We start from the raw sequence: 13,686 nt of genomic DNA, 5'->3' as shown, positions 1-13,686 counted from the left end.
TACAACTCACTGATCCTAAATCATCGGGGTTAGGTCACGCTTAGAGCGATTGCATCTCATTCTTATGCATTATTGCATCTTTGCCAATCTTTTAAACATCGTCCTTACCGGACGATGATGCTATTTCAGAATTTGGAGTTATTACGCATCGAAGACCTTGTCTGCATAATCTTGCAGCCAAGAAAGGCAAGTTCATCACTTGCTCATGTCATTTGAGTATTTCTATCAAATTACTTGCAAAGTATTATGGTTATCACTATTGCATAAAAACCAAAACCACTAATTTCATAACTATGAATATGACTATGTGGTGGGCAATGGAACCATGGATTGTGTTGATATGGTGGAGGTTCCATTGCACGGGTTTATATCCATCTAGGTTAAACAACAAATGTCGCCGATGATTCTTGTGCCGTAATACCCGTGTTAACCATAAGATCCGGAGTGGGACGGAATAGTCAAAAGTGTTTCCACCTCTCGTTCATCAACGGATGCGTTTTACCGTAGACACTTGTATCTGTCGGCGGCAAGCGGTAGGCTGGGGAAGCCTTAAGTCCCCACGGCACAGTCCGTAGACACTTGTCGTTCGAAGAACAAGCGGTAGGTCGGGGAAGCCTTAAGTCCCCACGGTATTGCGGTCTATGAGGGATTGTAAGGTGTCCGGAACGGTCTATCCATGATGATAGGGGAAGGCATATGAATGCCCGGAACGGTCTCATCATGGATATAGGGGAGGACAATCTTACAAAAGGGTGGGTGTTCGAGGTAGCGGAGGAACATGATTGGCTAGACCTTATACCGGGCCTCACACCGAAGGAAGTGTGGACGGGAAAGCTGCCCGGTTGGCACCAAGGTTAAGATCTCTTATGGGTAAAGCAACACACCTCTGCAGAGTGTAAAGAACCGTGACTCGTCACTCCCTGTTCCGGGATATGGAACTGCGAACGCGGCCGGAAAGGAGCTCCATGAAGTTCTAGTAAACCGGTGAAGGCTGACGGACATAGTTCTTCTGAATAAAAGCAACCTTTTAAAGAAATGATTATGAAAACTTGCATTGGTATTAGACTTTCTGGTCTAATGCCGTAGTTAGTGCATTAAACACCTCTTTCCTATAATGAACTTGTTGAGTACGCTCGTACTCATCCCACTCTTAAATCCCCTGCTTAGATATGGAGGCCACGATGGAGGATCTACAGTGCAACTCGAAGGCCGAGGAGTCAACAAGTACTTCAAGGAACATGATCTATCAGAGGAGTCAGATACCACTTCCAACAAGGAGAAACCTAGATTAGCAATAGAAAGGAACTAGCTTCCTAAACTTAGCTCCTAATTAGCTAGTATCTATTCATAGCCTCTGTAGCTAGTTAAATACTCTACAAATAGAGTTCGTGTTAGGATTAGACTACGAGTCGTTCTCCTGGAGTTTATTTGCAGTTTTACCTCATTGTAAAGTAGGAGGCTGTGCTGATCTTTTGTAAAGAGTCTGTGTTGTAATTCTATAGACATGCCTTGGACCCGCATATGTTTATGTTGTACCACTCTGAGCGATATAATACTAGTGGAACGGTGTTTCATTGGTGTTATATCATACTTGCATACTACACCATGCAGTGGTATGTTGGGTCACCACAGTTGGTATCAGAGCAAATGCTTTGACCCTAGGATTAAAACCCTTTAAAGGAGACCTATAGGATTGGTAGTGTCTATAGGAAGTTGTCTTAGGTGAACCAAATATTTTTATGACTTGAGATGGATATTCACTTGAGAATAATCCTGACACACTTGAGTCAACATTTCTTATCTGTATTTCCTAAGTAAGGTTAGTTAACTAATCCCAAACATATAGTACATCATGAAGTCCTCAAACAATAGATGAGTAGATCACAGTTGGTATACAATACATGGTAGTCCAAAGAGAGGATACAACCATAAGGAAGATATCCTACTGGAAGATGTGTACCAACACATGTTATAGTTAAGTAAGAGATTATCCAGACCTGTAATAAGGAGTAATAACAAGTGATGAAGATAATTAAGATATCCTAATAAGAAGATGTAGACCAAGATAAGTAATGAGTAAGTAAAATTATCTAGACATGTGAAACAATTGATGGTAAGTGATAACTCTGAGTTATATGAGGTAGTATAGACCATGATGAGTCAATCATGGGAAATAAGGAAGAGTGATAGGAATAATATATGTCTACTTACGTGGTAGAGTAGCTAATCATATATGATTCACTCCGAGAATCATTATGGGATGGAATAGAACATCATAAATACTTAGAAGAAGTACAATTAGAAGTCAGACAATAGTGCAAGAACTGTGTCCCAAAAATATGGGAAGTGTGCCAAGCACATCATGACCATAGACTTATGATAGAAACACTTGGAAGAATAGGAGTTATATTTCCATAGTTATGTGTTTAGAGTAGCAATGTTCGAACCTAGACATATCATGTGAGATAGTCCTCAATAAAAATGGAAGCTAAGTCAATACTTCCAAAGAAAATTAGGTTAACCACAACTATCCTAGACCACTTTGTTTCAAGTTTATCTCATTGCAAATGTGCAATTAAGGTAAAGGTTGAGACAAATAGTAGAATTCCCTATATTCGTGCTAAGTATCACGATATAAACCTATATTATGTGGTGTTCTATACTACACATCTGAGCCTGATGTTTAGAGATGTTTTACTCAACAATCATATTCAGGCTTATGATGATGTGTATTATAAGCACAAAGCTGAATCTTCTTGGATTTTATTGGAATTTCATTGTTTGACTAGATCCATACATGAAGTTTGACTTTGATATGCAAATCTATGTTGCAATATCAAGTCCTTACTTGATGCTATAGATCTAGAGGGTAATGGTATTCGTGTGAGGAAGTGACGAATTCTGAAGATTCAGAAGATAAGATGAAGGTCCACCAGAAGAAAGGAGTAAATTTGTGGGAAGCAACCACAATATTCAGAAGGAAGTACCAATCAAAACTCATGCTTACCTCAACAGAGGAGTACTTTTGTACGAAAGAAGCATGAAGGTGAGAAATATAATGATTATGGTGAAGCTCAAGCAGATCCATAGTCAACATAGAAGAGGGAATGCATGGGAAATCCCTCAGGATACTATATTCATAGTGTCAGCTAGTGGTTTTCTTGCAAATAAACCCTAAATGAAGGAAGGTGATATAGGAAATCATAGCAGACATACTAAGACCATAGTTGATATCAGAAGACCACAATTGATATAGGATCAATACTGCGAGATAAAACAGAAGATATCTCGTTCAGTGGATCAGAACCTATAATAGAATCCATTTTTAGATATCAAATAGCCACAGTTGGTATAATAACCACAGTTTGGTATTACAAATAGTCCACGATTTAATTAGTTGTAACAAAAGTTTGTGAACAAATCAAAATCTCGTTAGCCAAATAGCTAGATCTATAATCATTTAGTCGAAGGATTCACATTGGATGTCCACAATTGGGTGGATACACCACCAACATTCTTCGCGAGACTTTAGAAAAAGTAAAAACCATAAGTTAAGACCTAGACCAATATTCTAACCATAAGTCCAATAGTCGGAAGAAAAGGAGTTGAAGACCATAAGAAAACTCTAAGGGGTAGAGTAAAGATTGAGTTGGATGTACAATAACTCAATACTTTGAGCATAATAGAAGAAGAAGGTCTGAACTGAGAGGAAGTTCGATCTTATTTTCATAAGAATGTTGAACATTACTTTCAGAGGGATGTCAGACCAGAAGCCGAGGTTTATACCTCGAGGAAGTAAGAAGTGGACTATAGCTTGAAAAAGTGAGTAACACTTAATCAGAAGTACGAAAGCTCAAGTAAGTCAAAGATAAAGAAGTTGGACGAAGGTAATACCATAGACCAATATAGCTCAAAAAGGCCAAAGACCGAAGGAGATTGACCATACCAAAACTAAAGTCTATATGAAAGATTCCTTTTGATGGAACCTAAAGAATCCAAAAATAGCTTTAGGTGTCATCAATAAACCATGATTGGATGGACTAAATTAGTCTAATCCATTCTTAGGAATCAACCATCAAGACCATTTCCATGGTAAGTACCTTACTAAGTATCAATATTGAAGTTTTGGTAGTAAGGGAAAAACAAAGACCTATTTTATCAAATAGGAGAATGTTATCCAATTAGTCCTCAATAAAGACTGCCAGGACAAGAAGAAGTCCCAATCATTGAATCTTCAATGAGATAGGAAACAAGATTATAATAGTTGGAAGAAATCAATGAATCAAAGTAAGAACCATGGTTCAGAGACGGGTATTATTAGATTCCAGAGAAAAATCATAGAACTGGAGTAAGAACTAAAGTTCAGAGACAAACCCTAATGGATTCCAGGAAGAATCTGGACAAGGGATATATTCAATTATATCCAGTGAGATCACCAAGGAGTTTGAGAAAAGATGTAGTCTGAACAAGTCAGATCCACACTCCGAAACGTGAGAGAGATCAAACTTCGAGGACGAAGTTTAGTTTAAGGGGTAGAGACTGTAATATCCCAGGTATTGGGGTTACAAAAATAGAGGAAACAGATGTGTGCATTGCATTCATGCATAGAAAATCTGGGGAATTTTCGCGCTTTAAAGTAAAACAGATCACAATGAATCGAAGTTTCACTTGACCTTGGTGGAATTGAAGTAGCTCATTAAGTCAAGCGCTATAAACCTCACTGTGACTTTGCTAAAACCTTGTTTTGGGTAGAGATGATTTGATCTAAGGGCTTAGATCAAATGGAATTAAATCTAACACAACAACACTTCAATCAATGATCAACTACTTGATCTTATTAAAGATCACAACATAATATTCCTTGCCATAACATATGAACATCAATTCAATTGCAAATCAAGTAACAATAAAATGGAGAAAACTATTATTGACTTATCTTCTCCATGTCTTAAACTAATCCTTGATCCTATCATGAACCTCATGGTATCCATTCCACTTCAACATTGGAATAATAACAAGGAGATCCACTCAAGAAATAGAATTCTTCTCTATTCCAAATAGTTATACATCAAACCTAGAGAGGTGAGAGTTCTATTATAATTATTAAAGAAGCAATAACAAAACTTGAGTTAAACCTTGGATATACATCCAAGTATTCAAATCATCATCCTCAAGACAACCCTAGAGAGAGATAACCATTAATGTTAAACATAGATCTTGATGATCACATCAACCTCTATGGAGCCTAATATTAGGTTAGCATTGAAGTCCTTCCCAAATGAGAGAGACCATCCATACTGATCCTAGTTCTATCTACTCAAATATCCAAATGGTTAAACCATCAGTTCTTGAGGGAACTTTAAGTAAATATCTCGGGCATTTTCCTGGGATATAAGATAATTGAGACAACCATAACCATGTTCACCCAAGAAACTATAAGGGAGATATTATGTTTAGTTAATCTAGACAATGCTTGATCATGGAAGTGAGAACCCCATTTAATGAGAGATCCTTAGGAAGCCAAACCTTGACCATTATTAATTAAGTGATGATCATAAACCCTAAGAACTTGAGGTATGGAGAATAAACCCTAACAGGATAAGTAGATCTCATTCACCACATGAAATCATAGGGAGGTAACTAGTAGGCAACCCTAGGCTTATATTCCAACCTCAACTTGTGATTCAATTTGTGATCATAAGTAGAATTCTACCATATCTACATTCCACATATTCTTCATTTAAGAAACATAAGAAAACCTTAGAGTAAAACTCTATACTTTATATGGTGAGCAACCATATATCCATATGACCAAAGTTAACTATAAAAAGAACTATAACCAATGTAGTTACTTAAATGATAAATTGAGGTTAACAATAGAAGCCAATTGGTAGAAGATAAAACTTATTCTCAAGTCCTTAGTAACTAAAGGAGAACAGAAACAATTAAGCAAGTAACCATATTACCTTGGTTAGGAGAGATTAAACCCTAGCACATGCAATATGGTGTTATCTCATCTTTACAACCTAGAATTAAATCTCAACCTTAGTTTATGTATCACTATGGTGATCATAACATAAAGCTAGGCCCTAAGTGAGATTCAAACCAATTGCCATTAGGAAATGTGATGAGAACCCTAGAATTGTTCACTAGTTAAAACCTATACTTAATTATGGAGCATAAGATAAACCTAGTTTAAAACCTTTAGTTAAACCATGTGTGGTGATCAACCACTTAACCTTGTAAACAAGACCAAACCATTCTGGAAACAATATCTACCTTAGATATTTTCAAAGATAAGAATAGTGATAACATTGAAATAGGATTATAATAATTATAAGACCCTAACAAATAGGCTCACATAAATCATATGCAAGTGAACCAATTCTTAATTAATAGATCCAACCCTAATGATAACTCCTAAAATCCTTAGAGTAGAAGTACTCAACTCCAACAATTCAAAACAGATTGACTCACCAAGAAAAAGAAAATTAAAGAGTAAATATAAACTCATGCCTATTTGTTATTTTGGATAAGCCAACAAGCATGAAATGTAACCAAGTATAAAATACTTGACTTAAATAGGAAAGTGGTGTAATAGTCATTGCACTACATATTAATGGATTTAACATAGTAATAAAACCTGCAAGATATAAATAGGATTCAAATTTGAATTATAAAAAAAACAGAATTGAAAACAGAAAATAAAACAGAAAAAGAAGAGAAGAGGGAAAAACTCACCTGGACCTACCAGAGCGCCGCAGCCCAACAACTGGCCCAGCAGGAGACCACCAACGCGGCCCAAGCACAACCCACCAGCAGCCCACCTACCAGCCCACCGTACCTGTTCAAAATAAACGAAGGAGGGGCTTCGTCCTCATCTCCTTCTCCACGCATGGACGACAGCGAGATGGCGTGCTCCCTTTCTCCCTCTCGCTGGCGGCCTGCCCTTGCTCGATGGTGTGGCGTGGCGTGCTCCACCGTGCGGTATAAAACCCTAGACGAACAAGAGCTGCTCGTTTCTTCCTCCTCTGTCCCAAATTCTCCACACCGAAACCCTAAACCGCACCGCCTCCGGCCATCGCCGACGATGGAGACATCCCCGTGCCTCGCCGAGACCACCATCGGAACCGCCGTCCCCGACATGGTCTCCGTGCGCGGGGAATCGAGCCGAAGCTCCCGCCAGCGACCACGCCTGGCCGTCTTCTCCGACGCCGGTGACGGCTCAATCCGGCGGCACAGACCCTCTCCGGCTTCGCCGTCATGCTTGGCGTGACTCTGGTGAGCTTCCAAGTCCATTAGCATGCTCACAAAGCTCAATTAAGTGCCGTAGCATACTCCTCGACGATAGACCGTAACCACCGCCGCAAACCATCACCGTCGGCCGAGCTCCGGCGACCCAAACACAACGGCGCCGCCCTCAAACGGTTCCCCATGACACCCGAGTCGCATACGCTTAGTTCCCGCTCGCGCACGTCCGGAATCGTCGTTGATTGACGAATTCCCCGCCGTCCGGTAGCCTCCGGGATGAACTCGATTTTGACTTCGGTCAAAATCGACGTGGACACTCGGGTCCACCGGTCGGTGGCTGCATGGGTAACTGACCGGGTGCATTTAGTCATTTCTCTGTTTTAAGTTTAAATCCCATTATTCCAGAAACTTCATTTAATTATAGAAAATACATAAAAACTCAGAAAAAAAATATAAGATATCAAAATTCTTATAAAGATAAACCCTATCCAATAAAAATATAAAATGAAATTTTTATTTTTAATAAAAATTCAGTTATTTAATACTTGTTAATTAAGCCTTTAATTTTAATTCCAAATTTAATTAAAACCCAATAATTAGGAAAAACTTCAGAAAATAAATAAAAACCAGTAACTAATTAAGGAAAACATTAAAATTAATTTTCCTTTTCTATTAATTTATTAAATCCTTATTAAGGGGATTTAAAGCCTAATTAATAATTACCTTAATTATTAGTTCTTTAAAAAAATAATAAAATACCAAATCTAATATTAATTTTATTTCAAAGTTATTAATAACTTCAACCTTAAAGTGAAGTTATTAATTCAAGAACTTTAGGGTATTTAGAAAACCCTAATTTCATAAGTAATAAAACCAGGAACTCATCATTTCATGTGAAACCCTAAACCCTAACTACATTTAGAACCTAGTTCCATTATTACATGTGAACCCTAATTTGCTTCTAACCTAAACCCAAAGTTAGAACAGATGATCATGGTACTTTATTTCAAATCATAGAGCCATCATTAGCAACTAAAAGACATACATATGTTCACATAAAATGTAGAACCCTATCACTAGCAACTTAGTATTTGATGTATACATATCACTAAACCTAGTTGATCAAGTAGGATCAACCAAGTTTAAACCCTAGCCTCTACTGTCAAAACCATCATCCTTATTCATCCATGCTTAGCATCACACCATTGTGATGAACCCTAATAACAACTATACCAAATATTGTGCATTACCTAACCATATTCCACTAAACCCTACTAGTGTGAGATACTTATGAACCATCCTATTTAGGAACCAGCCATTCTCTACTTAGAAACCCAATAGCTAATACAAGACAACCTCAACCTTAATTGTTATACTTCTTATTATTTAAGAAGTATGTTCTTCAAAAGTTATTCTTTTGAAGTAAACAGGGAACCATCATCAACCCTGCTTATAAGAACCTATAAGTCCTAGCCGACTATCACTAGCAAGATAAACCAACCTTGACCACAACCATGTATAATGAATTGCTTAGGATGCTTAGGCTTATCTTAACCAATCAAGCCTAGTTGTTGATGAATCCAACTATGTTGTGATCCATCTACTACTTACTCCGAAACCAATTAGAACCATAGAAAACCATAGAACCTCACAAACCTAATTATCATACTTGTTCTTTATCAAAGTACATGTTCTTTAAAAGTTATTCTTTTAAAGTATATGATAATCAATCATTAACCATGCCATATAGTACTAAAACTGACCACTGTTACCGTACTTGTTAACATTATGCCAATTATCATTCTTTGTGTGCTCAATTGATTATTATGCTCTATTATCTACCCGTTTATAATACCAAGTAAACCACACTTGAATAAGAACTTTGTATGTGAATCACTCTAAAAGTGCAACACACCCTAAACCAATCATTACAACTCACCGATCCTAAATCATCGGGGTTAGGTCACGCTTAGAGCGATTGCATCTCATTCTTATGCATTATTGCATCTTTGCCAATCTTTTAAACATCGTCCTTACCGGACGATGATGCTATTTCAGAATTTGGAGTTATTACGCATCGAAGACCTTGTCTGCATAATCTTGCAGCCAAGAAAGGCAAGTTCATCACTTGCTCATGTCATTTGAGTATTTCTATCAAATTACTTGCAAAGTATTATGGTTATCACTATTGCATAAAAACCAAAACCACTAATTTCATAACTATGAATATGACTATGTGGTGGGCAATGGAACCATGGATTGTGTTGATATGGTGGAGGTTCCATTGCACGGGTTTATATCCATCTAGGTTAAACAACAAATGTCGCCAGTGATTCTTGTGCCGTAATACCCGTGTTAACCATAAGATCCGGAGTGGGACGGAATAGTCAAAAGTGTTTCCACCTCTCGTTCATCAACGGATGCGTTTTACCGTAGACACTTGTATCCGTCGGCGGCAAGCGGTAGGCTGGGGAAGCCTTAAGTCCCCACGGCACGGTCCGTAGACACTTGTCGTTCGAAGAACAAGCGGTAGGCTGGGGAAGCCTTAAGTCCCCACGGTATTGCGGTCTATGAGGGATTGTAAGGTGTCCGGAACGGTCTATCCATGATGATAGGGGAAGGCATATGAATGCCCGGAACGGTCTCATCATGGATATAGGGGAGGACAATCTTACAAAAGGGTGGGTGTTCGAGGTAGCGGAGGAACATGATTGGCTAGACCTTATACCGGGCCTCACACCGAAGGAAGTGTGGACGGGAAAGCTGCCGGTTGGCACCAAGGTTAAGATCTCTTATGGGTAAAGCAACACACCTCTGCGAGTGTAAAGAACCGTGACCTGTCACTCCCCGTTCCGGGATATGGAAGCTGCGAACGCGGCCGGAAAGGAGCTCCATGAAGTTCTAGTAAACCGGTGAAGGCTGACGGACATAGTTCTTCTGAATAAAAGCAACCTTTTAAAGAAATGATTATGAAAACTTGCATTGGTATTAGACTTTCTGGTCTAATGCTGTAGTTAGTGCATTAAACACCTCTTTCCTATAATGAACTTGTTGAGTACGCTCGTACTCATCCCACTCTTAAATCCCCTGCTTAGATATGGAGGCCACGATGGAGGATCTACAGTGCAACTCGAAGGCCGAGGAGTCAACAAGTACTTCAAGGAACAGGATCTATCAGAGGAGTCAGATACCACTTCCAACAAGGAGAAACCTAGATTAGCAATAGAAAGGAACTAGCTTCCTAAACTTAGCTCCTAATTAGCTAGTATCTATTCATAGACTCTGTAGCTAGTTAAATACTCTACAAATAGAGTTCGTGTTAGGATTAGACTACGAGTCGTTCTCCTGGAGTTTATTTGCAGTTTTACCTCATTGTAAAGTAGGAGGTCTGTGCTTGATCTTTTGTAAAGAGTCCGTGTTGTAATTCTATAGACATGCCTTGGACCCGCATATGTTTCTGTTGTACCACTCTGAGCGATATAATACTAGTGGAACGGTGTTTCATTGGTGTTATATCAGACTTGCATACTACACCATGCAGTGGTATGTTGGGTCACCACACGATGTCCAGCGGTGGAGATGGCGGTGATGATGGTGGAGACGATGATGATGGTGATGGAGATGATGTCCATCTCGATGGCGGTGACGATGGCGTCGATTTCCCCCTCCGGGAGGGAATTTCCCCGGCGGATTCCTGCCCGCCGGAGAGCTCTTTTCTCTCTGGTGTTCTCCGCCCCGCGAGGCGGCCGTAACCCTTCGTGAGGATTCCTCTCCGGCTTAGGTCTTCGGGACGAAGGGTTTCGCGAAGAAAAGGAGGCGAAAGAGGCCGAGGGGGCCCCACACCACATGGTGGCGCAGCCGAGGCCATGGGCCGCGCCACCCTATGGTGTGGGCCCACCTTGGGTCCAGCTGGCTCCCCCTTCTGGCTTCCTTCGTCATCTGGAAAAATAGGATTTTTGGTAAAACTTCCTTCCACAGTTGATCTTCCGAAATATTGCATCCTGACGGTGCTTTTTCCAGCAGAATCTTGGCTCCGGTGCTCGATCTCCAAATAATCATGAAACATGCAAAATAGATGAAATAACATAAGTATTGTGTCCCAATATGAAATATATCAATGAATAACAGCAAATTATGATATAAAATAGTGATGCAAATTGGACGTATCAGAACTGCCCCCCGAGTCCATTCAGCCACGGCCACTTCCTGGTCTCCTAGAGAATCCTCAACTTCTTCTGTCTCGACCAGGCCTCTCGGACGCTTGAACTTGTCTTGGTACAGTTCTGGGTGGCGCTGCTCATACAATGTTAATTTCTGGACCATGTGCGCCAGTGAACTGTAATCTACCCGGAAAGCCGGATCCTTGATCGGTCGCTGCGAGGCCCAATGCTGCCGGATCGACCGCTTCTTTCTCGGTTAAACGAGCCGAATAACATCGGTTCTCGACAGTCCTGAAACGCTGAATGTACTCTGACACCGTTTCTCCCCGCTTCTGCCGCACCTGTGCTAGATCGGCAATGCCGGTCTCGGTAGCTTCTGAGTGATATTGAACATGAAACTGCTCTTCCAGTTGCTTCCACGTCCGGACTGAGTTTGGTGGCAACGAGGTGTACCACCCAAAAGCCGATCCCGTGAGAGATTGCGCAAAGAACCTTACACGTAACGGGTCTGATGCGGAAATCATGCCCAACTGTGCCAAATATCGGCTCACATGCTCAATTGAGCTAGACCCTTCTGATCCATTGAATTTTGAGAATTCAGGGAGCCGATACTTGGGTGGCAGCGGGATCAAATCATACTCGTCGGGGTACGGCTTGGAATAGCCGATTGTTTTCCTCTTCGGCGGGATGCCGAACTGGTCTCTCAAGATGGTACTGATTTGTTCCATGGTATGAGCTGCAGGGGCTGAGTTTTCATGACTAGTTCCGGTGGCATATTTAGCTAGCCACGCCTGTTTATCGGCGTCCTCTCCAGAAATCCCTCCTGCTGCAATCTGGTTCGTGCGTGCCAAGTTATTGCAGTCCGGCACGTATGTGCACACGTATCCATGTGGGATTTCTTTAGGTGGCTCATACAGGAATTGGCAATCGCCGGGACCGCCTCCAACCTTATAGACGATGTAGGCCGGTGAACCCTGTGGCTCCGGAGCTGCAAACGCGAATGGCGGCGGCGGTCCGGTCCGGAACGGTATTTCTCCCTGGTGCGTCCCCGGGGCAGGCCCCGACGGAGAGTACCGATGCTTCATGATTTCTCGAACCACGCGAACCGCAATGCGCTCGAAAGAGTTCACCGAGGCTCTCGGAATGACGGTGTATCGAATGAGCCACCATGTAATTGACTTCTCGGCGCGAGCTCTAGTGCGTTCCTCCGAAGGGGTAGACGGATCTACTTCGTCGAGAGCGCCTTCGGGTGAGAACCCTTTCCACCTAATGCCACGTGAACGGGTCTTCGCGAAAGAGCCGATGAGATCGGATTCGAAGACGGCTTTAATCTCATCATATTTCTTCTTGTGCTCCCCGAGGCGGATCTTCGTACGTGATCGGTTCGTCCGCCATCTCAGGCTGCAGATTTTGACATAGTTGCTCGTAGAATGTCCCACCGGGCGTGCCGAATGTGTTGCCTGCCAAAACTCACCGGCGAGCACCGACGAGCAACACGGAGAGCCGGGAGGCTCCCGGGATCGCTCGGTGGGCCCTGGTCCCTCGGGCGACGGCCCGCAATGCTCCGGCACACGTCCCGGCTAATGCAAGGGCGTGCCACTCCGACCTATACCTGGTCAGGAAGGTGATGGATTGCTTCAGTTAGTTTCCTGCATGGCAGACACGTAAACATTAAATACGAGCCCGATCGGCTCTCAGGTTACCCTGTGAATCAGCTCAAAGAGCCGATTACCCCATGGTTCACGTTGGATTTACAATAACATGGGGATCCTTCTTTATCAATATAAAGTTAAATCAATCTACGACAGTCTAGGGTTTTCACCGCATAATCGGAACATCCTACGCGTAGTTGAGCCTGGCAGATACGAAAGATAATAGAAAACTAGTCCTAAAGAGGCCTAAAAACCAACACAAAGTCGATACCCGGAACAATCCCTCTAGGACCAGCAAGCCATACCTTTACGCACTACTGGATCGTTCAACCCGTTTGCAAGGCCTAACCATGCGGATATCAAACCAATCCTTGGAGAACAAGGAACAACTATAACAGATCAGATCTACTAAACAAAGATCAAGCAAGATGCTGCCCTTACACCCAAGATAGGTGCAAAGGCAGCTAGATATTGAGGGGCAGTGTAGCTAAGCAAGCATATCATAAAAGTATCGACGTCAGCCCCAAAACATCTAAGATAAGGGTGTTGCTCGCCATCAAAAAGGCTTCAGTACGAGCAACACCAACAACGAATAAGCGATCTCGCCTAGATCGCAAGATGAG

The sequence above is a fragment of the Lolium rigidum genome, chromosome 4, assembly GCF_022539505.1.
Source record: "Lolium rigidum isolate FL_2022 chromosome 4, APGP_CSIRO_Lrig_0.1, whole genome shotgun sequence".
In the NCBI taxonomy this organism is placed as follows: Eukaryota; Viridiplantae; Streptophyta; class Magnoliopsida; order Poales; family Poaceae; genus Lolium; species Lolium rigidum.
This window is presented reverse-complemented; position numbering follows the sequence as displayed.